General features: G+C 37.5%; 1 non-coding gene across 1 annotated transcript; it reads right to left on the reverse strand.

Annotated features, from left to right (window-relative positions):
- Positions 1-7,639: 7,639 nt before the first annotated feature.
- TRNAW-CCA (transfer RNA tryptophan (anticodon CCA)) lies at positions 7,640-7,712 on the reverse strand. The gene has a single exon. It is a non-coding gene; the product is annotated as a tRNA-Trp (tRNA).
- Between the last annotated feature and the right edge of the window lie 4,428 nt (positions 7,713-12,140).

Below are 12,140 nucleotides of genomic sequence, written 5' to 3' on the forward strand. Positions count from 1 at the left end.
ATTGATAGATTATTTTTCTCCTCATTGTGGGTCAGCGTTTCCTGCTTCTTTGCATGCCTGGTAAGTTTTGATTGGTTGCCAGACATTGTGTATTTTATCTTGTTAAATGCTGGATGCTTTGTATGCCTGTAAATATTCCGGAGCTTTGTTCTGAGACACAGTCAAATTATTTGGAATGAGTTTGATCCTCTTAATGCTTTTTTATTTTTAAGCTTTGTTAGGCAGGACCCAAGTAGACTTTAGTCTGAGGCTATTTCTCCACAACTGAGGCAGTACCTTTCTGGTTACTCAAGGCCGTATGAATGGCAAGGTTTTCCACTCTGTCTGATGGGAGTCCGGTTCTTCTCAGCCCTGTGTCATCTCCGTGGATTGCTATCTCTGCTCCTTTTGGGTCATTCATTCTCTGGCCATGGGTGGATGTATCACACTCACAGGCTGATGAACTCTCAGCTGAAGACTCAATGGGGATCCTGGGCACATCTTTGAAATGGGCTTTCTCTGTGAGCAGTCTCCTCCCTCTCTGTGCCCGAAAATTCCGACAGCTTTGGCTTTCTCAGACTCCCAGATATATCTCTTCTACTTGGAGGCCCTGTGGATCTGCTCAGGTTCTCCCTGCCTAGCTCTGGCTTAGAAACTCTCCAGAACTTAACTGGAGCAAGCATAGGGTCAGCTACTGTGTTTCACCTCTGGGGGATCAGGGTGCTGTGTGATGTCCAAAGCCTGAAAAACCTTTGTTTCTAGTATTCTGTCCAGTTTTTTAGTTGTTTAGGGCAAAAGAGGGTAGATCCACTTCCTGTTACTCCATCTTGGCCAGAAGTTGAGGTCTACTTAATTTTTAGTCATGCTTTTGCCTTAATATCTATTTTTGTCTTCGATTGCCACACTAGCTTTCCTTCCACAAGTATTTGCCTGGTGTTTATACTTCCAGCTCTTTACTTTGAGCCTTCTTATATCATTACGTCTCAGGTTTGTCTCTTTAAAAAGAATGTCACAATTGGGCTTTATCTCCTAGTCTGAGAATGTTTGTCCTTTAACAACTGGGTTTCTTTGTTTAAATTTATAGACATTAGTAATCTATTTGGATTTATGTCTATTTACATTTTTTAAACAAATATTTATTAAATTATTTATTTTTATTCATTTGTTTTTATTTTTTATTTTTGGCTCTGCTTGGTCTTCATCGCTGCATGAAGTCTTTCTCTAGTTGCGGTGCTCGGGCTTCTCATTGCAGTGGCTTCTCTTGTGAAGCATAGGCCCTAGAGTGCTCAGGCTTCAGTAGCTGCAGCACACGGGCTCAGCAGTGGTTCTCAGGCTCTAGAGTGTGGGCTCAGTAGTTGTGGCACATGCACTAAGTTGTCTCACAGTATGTGGGATCTTCCCAGACCAGGGATTAAACTGGTGTCCCCTGAATTGCTGCAAGGCAGATTCTTAACCACTGGACCCTCAAGGAAGCCCCTCTAGTTCCTTTTTTTGTGCTTTTCTTTTATGATGGTTTTTCTTTTTCCTTTTATTGCTTTTTATTATATTAGAAGAGTTTTTTTATCCTCCCCTTTTTTACTTCTACAAATTTGAAAGTTATGTATTCTATTTTGTTTTTTTAAGAGTTATACTCAGAATTTTAATATGCATTCTTGACATAATAAAGTACAAATCTAATTGGTACGGTTATCCTCCTGAAGAAAAATACAAGGTCTTATAATGATTTAATTCCTTTCTCTGTTTCCCACGTTCCATATAACTGTGGGCTAAAATGTATTCCATCTTGTTTTTAAACATCCCCACACAAATGAGTAGTTTTGAATAGTTGATGTTTATTAGGTTTAGATTACCCATTTGCTCCCCACTGCTTCTTGCATCACAGTCCTTCAACAGCCATCTTATTGAAGAATGTTCTTCAGGAATTCTTTCCCTGAAGGTTTAGTGAGAGGTGAACTGAGTCTTTTGTTTGTCTAAAAATGTCTTTATTTTATTCTATGCTTAATGTAGAAACATGATTTTGCTGAATATAGAATTCCAGGTTTAAAATTACTTTCCTGTAATATATTGAAGATATTGTTTCATTTTCTTCTGGCATTTGTTATTTGATGAGAAGTCTGTTCTCAGTAATTGTTGTTCTTTTGTAGACAGTCTGTCTTTCCAATTTGGCCAGATTTATCTCTTTGTCTGTATTGTTCTGCAGGTGTGATGATGTGTTTAGGTGTAGATTTGCATTATTTATTCTGTTCGAGACAATTTACTACTTTAGTTAGAAAGACTCATTATGTTCAACACTGTCCTGTACCCTCCTCAGGACTGAGGGATCAAACCCCCTAGATGCTAGGAGCTGGGGCTACTTCCAGAAGACAATGCTTATATATCAGCCTTCTCCAGGAAGTACTTGCAGCTGAATAGTGCTGCCTTGCTCACAGGGTTACACCCCTTCCTAAGGGTGGGTTTAGTTGCTAAGTCGTGTCCAACTCCTGCGACCCCATGTAGCCTGCCAGTCTCCTGTGTCCATGGGATTTCCCAGGCAAGAATACTGGAGAGGGTTGCCTTTTCCTTCTCCAGGGAATCTTCCTGACCCAGGGATCAAATTCAGGTCTCCTGCATTGCAGGCGGATTCTTTACCAACCGAGCCATCAGGGAAGGGAAGCTTGCATCCAACGATTGGGATTGGTCGATGCAGGGATACAAAGCTTGCAGGGATACAAAGAGCCAGTCTTCTTGTCTCAATGGGGGACAATTCTAAAAGTCCTTCTTAGCATCAGCACTCCCTTTAGTAGGATAATCAACTCATCCTGACATATTTACAGGTTCTATGGATTAGGAATTGTTGGGGAAGATGGCCTTATTTGTTTAGCAACAAAAATATGCATTATTTTAATTCAAATTAAATTGGAAACGACCCATCAACAGAGAATTAAGAATATTTTACAGCATTACACTCTTGATACAAAGAACAAGGGAGCTGCATATATAATGACATGGAAACATGATATATATTAAATAAAAAGCTCGATGTTCTCAAGTATGTGTGTTAAGACCATTGGTTCTGCAGATTCTGATCCATCATGTTGACACCCAAGTCAGCTTATTGATTCTTTATAGAAAGCTGTCTATATGTACTGAGGAAGAAAAAAATTCCAAAACAAGTTAATCTGAAATATAGCAAACAATGCATTGTAGTTTATATTTATTAAAGATCATATGAGGCTTGAAAAAAAACTGAGCTCCTGATCTTCATCCCCAAACCCCAAAGTTCTCTCTTATCTCAGTTAATGATAACTGTTGTTATAAATATTCAGGGAAAAATCCTTGGAGTCATCTTTACGTCCTCTTTTTGTCTGATACTGCAGTTTCTATGCAGCTTACCTAAAAATGAACCCAGAATTGGACCACTTCTTATAATCCTCACTGCTGTCGCTGGTCCAAGTCACCATCACTTCTTGCCTGGATTATTGCAGCAGCCTCATGACTGGTAGGGTTTCAGCCAATTCTCAATGTGGTAGAGTGACCCCATTAAAGTGTTCGTCAAATCCTTGTCTCCTTCTGCTCAGAACCCACCAGAGTAACTGTTCACTTATCACTCACGGTAAAAGCAAAGTCCTCACTGTGATTTGCAAGGATTCCTGCATGATCCAGCTCCCTGTTACCTCCGAGACTCATCTCCCACTGTGTGCTCTCTCTTTTTCACTCCACTCCCCCACACACCCTGTTCCTTGCTGTAATTTAAAAATACCAGGCATGGTTCCCAGTCAGGACCTTTGCTCTGGCTGTTTCCTCTGCCTGGAAAGTTCTTCCCCACATATCCCTGTGATTTGCTCTCTTACTTCTTCAGATGTTGAATAAACATCACTTGCTCAGTGAAGTTTTCGCAGGTAATTTATCTAAAACTTTAACCCCTCCCTCTTGACATTCCATACCCCTTTCCCTACTTTATTTTTTTCCTTAACCCTTTTTACTTATCTTCTATCTCATATACTATATATTTGTCCATGGAATTCTCCAGGCAAGAATACTGGAGTGGGCAGCCATTCCCTTCTCCAGGAGATCTTCCTGACCCAGTGATTGAACACAGGTCTCCCACAATGCAAGCACAAATTCTTCACTGTCTGAGCCACCAGGGAAGCCCCATTATATTTATTATCTCTCTTCATTATTAAAATGTAAAGTTTATTAGACTAAGCTTCTTAAAAAATCTATTTTGTTAACTGCCATGATCCCAGAGCCTTGAATCATGTCCAGCATGTACTGTGAACTCAATAAATATTTAGTGAATGAATGAAAGAGTGACTATTTTTTGTTTCTAGAAATTTGACTTGAAAAATCTGTATGTTCTTATTGAATAGTGTCCTTTTGCTTCTGATTTATAGTGATGAATAGTGTGTGCTCTAGAACTAGACTGCTTGGGTTGAAATCCCAGCTCTGCTACTCTAATAGCTGTGTGACCATGGGCAGTTTCCTAACATCTCATCTGTAAATGCAGAAAGTGATAGTGGCTGCTTCACAGGGATGTACTGTATAGCTGTAAAAGAATTAGGAACCTTTTATGTACTGATATGGAAAGAGTTTCAAGGTCTATTTTAAGCAATAAAAGGAAGGTACAGAATAGTAATATATAATTTTCTGTCTTTTATGCAAGAATATGTACCTGCATAGAAAAATATTGGAAGTATTTAAAAGAAATTTATAAAAGTGCTTGACTACAGAGAGAAGGGAGTGGGAGTAGCATATCAAGAAAGAGAGTGACTGGATTTACTGTTGAAAGAGGAGGGTAAAGATGTTGATTAACTTGAGGTTTTGTTAATCAAGTTGGGATAAACTTGGGACTTCCCTGGTGGTACAGTGGCTAAGATTCCTTGCTCCCAGAGCAGGAGGCCCAGGTTCAATCCCTGGATAGGGAGCTAGATTTCACAGGCCTCAACTAAACATCCCACAATCTGCAGCTAGACATTCTGTATTCCACAATGAAGATCAAAGATCCTACGTGCCACAATTAAGCCCCAGTGCAGCTGAATAAATAAATGTTAAAAAAAAATCAGGATAGGCTTGGTTATGTGGTAGTTACAATCACACCAAAGTCTCAGTGGTCTTTTTCTTTCTCCCGCTAAATTCCATTATAACAGACTGGGAGTTCTATTACATAGTTCTGGGATGGGTATATAACCTAGTTCTGGCCAATGACAGGTGACAAAATATCCCAGAGTGCTTCAGGGAAATGTTCCCACTCTTGAAAAGAAACAAACAGGAATAGATATCCCTCACACAGGCCAGATTTACAAAGGATGCTTGATAATACGGGAGCCATCTTGTTGACTTGGGAGAGGCAAGCTTGGGAGATTTACAAATCTGACCTCCAGGGGATGGTAGAGTTAGAAAATAGAAAGAACCTGGATACTTAATGAGGTCAGCAAACCACTGAATTAACCAACTCTGGAGACTTCCTACCTCAGGATTTCTTATTATGTGAGATAATAAAATTTATTTATTGTATAAGCTATTTCAAATTAGATTTTCTCTTATTAGTAGATGAAAACATCCTCATTTATAGGTTTCTCATTCATTTTTCTTATTTTATTTTACTGACTAGCTCTCCCAGTGTAATGTTGTATAGAGCATGAAAGCAGCCATCTTTGTCTTATTCCAGATTTAATAGGATTACTTCTAAAATTACCCCTAAATATTATAATGACTGTAGGTTTTGGTAAGTCCTTTTATTAAGATAAGAAATTTCTCTTCTAGAGCTAGCTGCTTAGAAGTTTGTGGGTTTTTTTAAAAATCAATAATAGATTTAAATTTTGCCAATTATTTTTTAGCATTTGTTGATATAATCAGATGCCTTAATCTGTAAATGTAGTGAATTACATAAACTTTCTAAGTTAAAATTAGATCCTTAGACTTCTGTAATTAACCTCTTTGTCATAATATATTTCCTTGATACACTATTGTATTTGCCTTGTTGAAATTTAAATGGAATTGTTGCATCTCTGTTCCAGGTGAGGTTAATCTTACTGAGTTTTGGCCTCGGTGTTTTGCTGAACGCACAAAACGAATTAGATACTTTTCCAACAGTAGAATAACCTTTTGCTGTGTGCTTAGTCGCTCAGTTGTGTCCGACTCTTTGTGACCCCGTGGACTGTAGCCCGCCAGGCTCCTCTGTCCATGGGGATTCTCCAGGCAAGAATACTGGAGTGGACCTCCTTGCCATGCTCTCCTCCAGGGGATCTTCCCAACCTAGGGATCAAACCCAGGTCTCCCGCATTGCAGGTGGATTCTTTACCATCTGAGCCACCAGGGAAGCCCAGAATAATGTATATAACATAGAAATTTATCTCTTTTTGGAAGGTTTCCTAGTGCTTATCCATTAAACTTCTTAGGCTTTTTTTTCTTTCTTTTTTTCTTTCCTGGCTGTGACTGGCTTGAGAGATCTTAGTTCCCCATCCAGGGATTAAACCCAGGCAGTGCAAGTGTGGAGTTCTAACCCCTGGACCTCCATAGAATTCCCTTACAAAGTTTATAAAGCTTAAAAAGAAGACAGTAAAGGGGATGGTAGAAGGGAGCCTCACGAGGGACGGGATATCTGTATATATATGGCTGATTCACAGTAGTCTACAGCAGAAAATAACACAACATTGTAAAGCAATTGTATGTCAGTGGGGGAAAAAAAAAGACACTATGGGAATTCAGCAGTCCAGTGATTAGGACCCTCTGCTTCCATTGCAGGGGGCCACTGGTTGGATTCCTAGGGGGGAAACTAAGATCCCCACCAGCTGTGTGGCAATGGGCAAGGAAAAAACAGTGAAACTTAAAAAATGCAGAAAATAGTATAATAAACATCTATTTACTAACTCATAGCCCCAGATGATCAATACACAGCAATTATCATCTTGAAACAAATCCCTGACATTACAGTTTATGAATATTTCAGCACATATCTCTGAAATATAAAAACTTTTAAAAACCTACCACAATATAACATAAAATATCCAATTGGTGCTCAAATTTCCTTTTGTGTCTCATCAATATTTTAACAATGTTTGTATCAAGATCCAGTTAAGGGCCATACATGCAATTGGGTGATGTGTCTTTTAGGTCTCTTCTAATTTATAGATCTCCCCTGTCCACTATACCACACACATCTTTCTCTTTCTTTGGGATTTATTTGTTGAAGGAACTGGATCACTTGTTATGTAGAATTTCCTACAGTCTGGATTTATATTTCTCTGGTGTTGTTTACTGTGTTCCTTATAGAAAATAGCCAATACTGACTTTAAAAAATTATTCCATATCATAAACTTGAAGTGTTTTAATCCAGTACAGTTATTATTTTTTATTAATGCAAAACTGTCACATCTTTTGCCAACAGGAGCCTCTTCAAGTTGACTTCTAAGTGGGTTTTTAAAAAATTTATTTGAGTATAGTGGGTTTACAATGTTGTGTTAATTTCTGCTATATAGCAAAATGATTCAGTTATACATATATATACATTCTTTTTCATATTTGTTTCCATTGTGACTGATCATAAGATATTGACTATAGTTCCCTGTGCCATACAGTAAGATCTTGTTGTTTACCCATTTTAAAAATAGGTATATTTTTATGTATATTTTACTTATTTATTTGGCTGTGCTGGGTCTTAGCTGTGGCACCTGCAGCCTAGTTCCCTGACCAGGGATTGAACCTGGGCCCCCTGCATTTGGAGCACAGAGTCCCAGCCACTGGACCACCAGAGAAGTCCCTATCCATTCTAAATATAGTACTTAGCATCTGCTACTCCCAAACTCCCAGTCCATCCCTCCTCCACCTTCCTTCCCCCTCGGCAACCTCAAGTCTGCTATCTGTGTCTGTGAGTCTGTTTTGTAGATAAGTTCATTTGTGTCGTATTTTAGATTCCACCTAAAAGGAATATCATATGGCAATTGACCTACTTCACTTATAATCTCTAGGTCCCTCCATGTTGCTACAAATGCCATTACTTCATTCTTTTCTATGGCTGAGTAGGATTCCACTGTGTATATATATATATATACCATGTCTTCTTTATCCATTCATCTGTTGATGAAACAGTGTTTCCATGTCTTGGCTATTATGAATAGAGCTGCTATGAAAATAGAGATGCATGTATCTTTTTGAATTGTAGCTTTGTTTGGATATATGCCCAGGAGTGGGATTGCTGGATCTTATGGCAACTCTATTTTTAGTTTTTTTGATGAACCTAGTAATTAATGATGTTGAGCATCTTTTCATGTGGATGTTGATCATATGTGTATATCTTCTTCAGAGAAACGTCTGTTTATGTCTTCTGCCTATTTTTCGGCTGGATTGTTTTTGTTGTTGTTGTTACTAAATTGTATGAGGACTCCTGAGTGGTTCTGATGGTCTCCGTGGCCTTTGGCTTTCTTGTCTCTGATACGACAATTTGTTCCATACTCATCTTATACCTTTCCTGCCCCAGACCTGAAATCAGCCTTTTCTCAAGTGAATTCTAATTCCTTTTAGTGGAAAATGATGTTTAGAGGCCACTCTTTAGATATTGGGGTGCTCACTTGCAACTAGGTGGATCCATTTTCCAGATCTTCCTTCAATTTTATTTACTTTAAATATAGTCACTCATAGTGTCTCTTTATTCATTTTTTATTTGAATATCTTTTTTCATCACTTTATTTTCAACTTTCTTAGGTGATCTTTATGATTTTTTTTCCCATGCGGTTTGTGGGATCTTAGTTGCATCAGGGTCTTTTCAAATGAGTCAGCTCTTTGCATCAGGTGGCCAAAGTACTGGAGTTTCAGCTTCAACATCAGTCCTTCCAGTGAACACCCAGGACTGATCTCCTTTAGGACGGACTGGTTGGATCTCCTTGCAGTCCAAGGGACTCTCAAGAGTCTTCTCCAACACCACAGTTCAAAAGCATCAATTCTTTGGCACTCAGCTTTCTTTATAGTCCAACTCTCACATCCATACATGACTACTGGAAAAACCATAGCCTTGACTACATGGACCTTTGTTGACAAAGTAATGTCTCTGCTTTTGAATATGCTGTCTAGGTTGGTCATAACTTTCCTTCCAAGGAGTAAGTGTCTTTTAATTTCATGGCTGCAATCACCATCTTCAGTGATTTTGGAGCCCCCTAAAATAAAATCAGCCACTGTTTCCACTGTTTCCCCATCTATTTGCCATGAAGTGATGGGACCAGATGCTATGATCTTATTTTCTGAATGTTGAGATCAAACTTGGGCTGGGCTCTTAGCAGTGAAAGCATGGAGTCCTGATCACTGGACTACCAGGGAATCCCCTAGATGACTTTTATTTATTTCTTTTTGATATCATAAATTTTATATATTTATATTTTCATTTTAATTTTTTAAAACACAAAAAACATTTTGTAGTGGGGTATAGCCGATTAACAATGTTGTGGTCATTTCAGATAAACAGCAAAAAGACTCAGTCATTCATACACATGTATCCATTCTCCCCCAAACCCCCCTCTCATCCAGGCTGGCACATAACATTGAGCAGAGTTCCATGTGCTATACATGGAACTATATGTATACATGGAACTACATGTATGTGCTATACATGTAGGTCTTTATTGGTTATCCATTTTAAATTTAGCAGTATATATATGACCTTCTCAAAGTCCCTAACTCGATGTATATCTTGTAATAGCTAGATTTTTAAAAATCCAATATAAGATTCTCTTTTCATCCATGAACTAAATCTATTCACATTCCAAGTAATACTGATACATCTGAACTCCCAACTTATTTTGCCCTTTCTACTCACCTAGATTTTTGTTGTTTCCTTTTGTCATTTGTAAGATTGATTGAATTTTCCTTGTCCTATTTTATCCTTCTTAAAATTGGAACTTGTGTCTGCTGTTTCTTTTAGTGGTTACCCTAACATATGGATTTTACAAGTTTCACTGATTTCTTTAATAAGATACTTCTAGGATTACTATTTTTCCTTTTTTTCTATGTACATTCTCTATTAATTCTTTGTGGCTGGCAAATGTTCTGCATCCTTGAATATCTATAAATATATTTATTTTACATTCACACTTGAATAATAGCTGAGTATATAGAATTCTAAATTTGTAATCATTTTTATCTCAAAAATTTGGAGATATATTTCTTCTGTTTTCTTGCGTCCAATATGTTTTCACTGAGAATTCTGATGTCAGTCTTCATAGAAATGTTTTGTAAAATCTTTGGATGATTTTAAGAAATTCTCTTTTATTGCCTATTGTTCTAAAATTTCACTCATATACACTGTAGTCCTTTCTTCTTTTTTTAAAAAAATTATTTACTTATCTAGCTAGCTCTCTATTTATCGATGTGTATCATCTCTCATTCATCTGACTCTATTCCCAACCTGAAGATTCGTGAACTTTTCCTCTGCTTTATCATTTATGTCTTTTATTTTCTTCTGGAACATGTATAAATAGGTTGGGAGACTCTGGCTCTATTCTCCATGTTTCTAAACATTTCTTCATACATTCTGTTTTGTACCGCATTCTGGGAGAATCTCTCAGCTATTTCTAGCTCATTCTGCTATTTCCCCTTCTTCTGAATATTTTTATTTTCCAAGAGCTCTACTTGGTTCTTTTTCATAACTTCTTTTTGTCTTGTGGATTTAATTATCTCTCTTACCTCGGTGAAGATTTCAATTATATTTTCCTTAAAATCACCTTCTGTGAGTTCTAGTAACTGTTTCTTAGATATTTGTCCTGTGTTGCACTTTATGCTTCTCTTTCATGAAGTACTAGTAATTCTTGGCTCTGTACACATCTTTTCCTTTGTGAGTCTCTATTATTCTGACTATGGGAGGAGCTGTTTATTGAAACTTGCTTCCAGCCACTGATGGGGAGGGAGATGAGGATGGGCCCATTGTCTGGCCTTTTGAGTATGGGGAGTCTCCCAGGGTGCTGCCTTGCCTCTTGGCCCCAGGATCTCCCTTCACTGATTAGGAGCACATGCCTCTGCTAACTACTGCACAGCACAGAGTAGGAAGTAGGAGGGGCAGACGATCAGCGTCCTCCTACCCAAGTGTAGTGGGTTGAGAAGTGTCTCCCCAAATTCATGTTCACCTAGAACCTGTCAATATGACCATATTTGGAAATAGGGTCCTTACAGATGTAGTCAAGAAAAGATGAAGCCATGCTGGATTCAGGTGGGGCCTACATCCAATTTGACAGTAAGTTGGCCCCCTTACCAAGAAAAAGAAATTCATCACACAGTCTTTCTGCTTGGTGTCCCTGAAGTTGAAACTCACTGTTCCCTCCTAGCTACATATTAAGTCATAATGAATCAGCTCTTCAAGTCTCAGTTTGCTCATCTAGAGAAGAGAATTTTAATACCTCCTACTGTATAGAGTCATTACGAAGATCAAAATGATAAGGTTGATACAACAGGTTGTATGAATTGAGACATTATATTTTCCTTATGCTAAGTTCCACATAGATAAGGTTAGCAATAATGACACATATCAAAAGTAATATATGTTATTCTAACGTTTGGACCAGTAACCCTAATTCTCTTACGATACCTCAAAAGAACAACAACCTACAGAGCTATCTTTATGCTTGAAAACTGTTTGTTATAGTAATCCTTATAAAAGCTACACAGAGGGAGATGTTGGGGGACAGGTAAAACATGGGAAGGGGATTGAGAGGTACAAATTTCCAGCTATAAAATAAATAAGTACAGCATAGGGGATATAGTCACTAACATTGTAATAACTCTCTATGGTGACAGATGTTACTAGACTTACTGTGGTGATCTTTTTATAGTACATATTGAATAACTATGTTGTCTCCTGAGATTAATATAATATTGTATGTCAATTATATTTAAATTTTTTTGAAAAAAGACATGGGCAGTAACCCAAATAGCTAACAATGGGGAATCATTATATAAATCTGCCTTTCCCTGCATATATATATTATATGTAAATATATAGATTTTTTTTACTTTGAAGTCTCCCTTGTCAACACATATATAGTCTCATAAAATTCATAGTATTTTTAAAATCATTTCATTATTTTTATTTAACAAACACGTATGATGCCTAATAAGTATCAGGCATTATTTTAAAAACTTAAAATATTATGTTTTAAATCATTGATACATATTTTAAATCTTTATAAAATATTTTACTTTTA

This window comes from Bos mutus, chromosome 23 (assembly GCF_027580195.1).
Source record: "Bos mutus isolate GX-2022 chromosome 23, NWIPB_WYAK_1.1, whole genome shotgun sequence".
Classification (NCBI taxonomy): Eukaryota; Metazoa; Chordata; class Mammalia; order Artiodactyla; family Bovidae; genus Bos; species Bos mutus.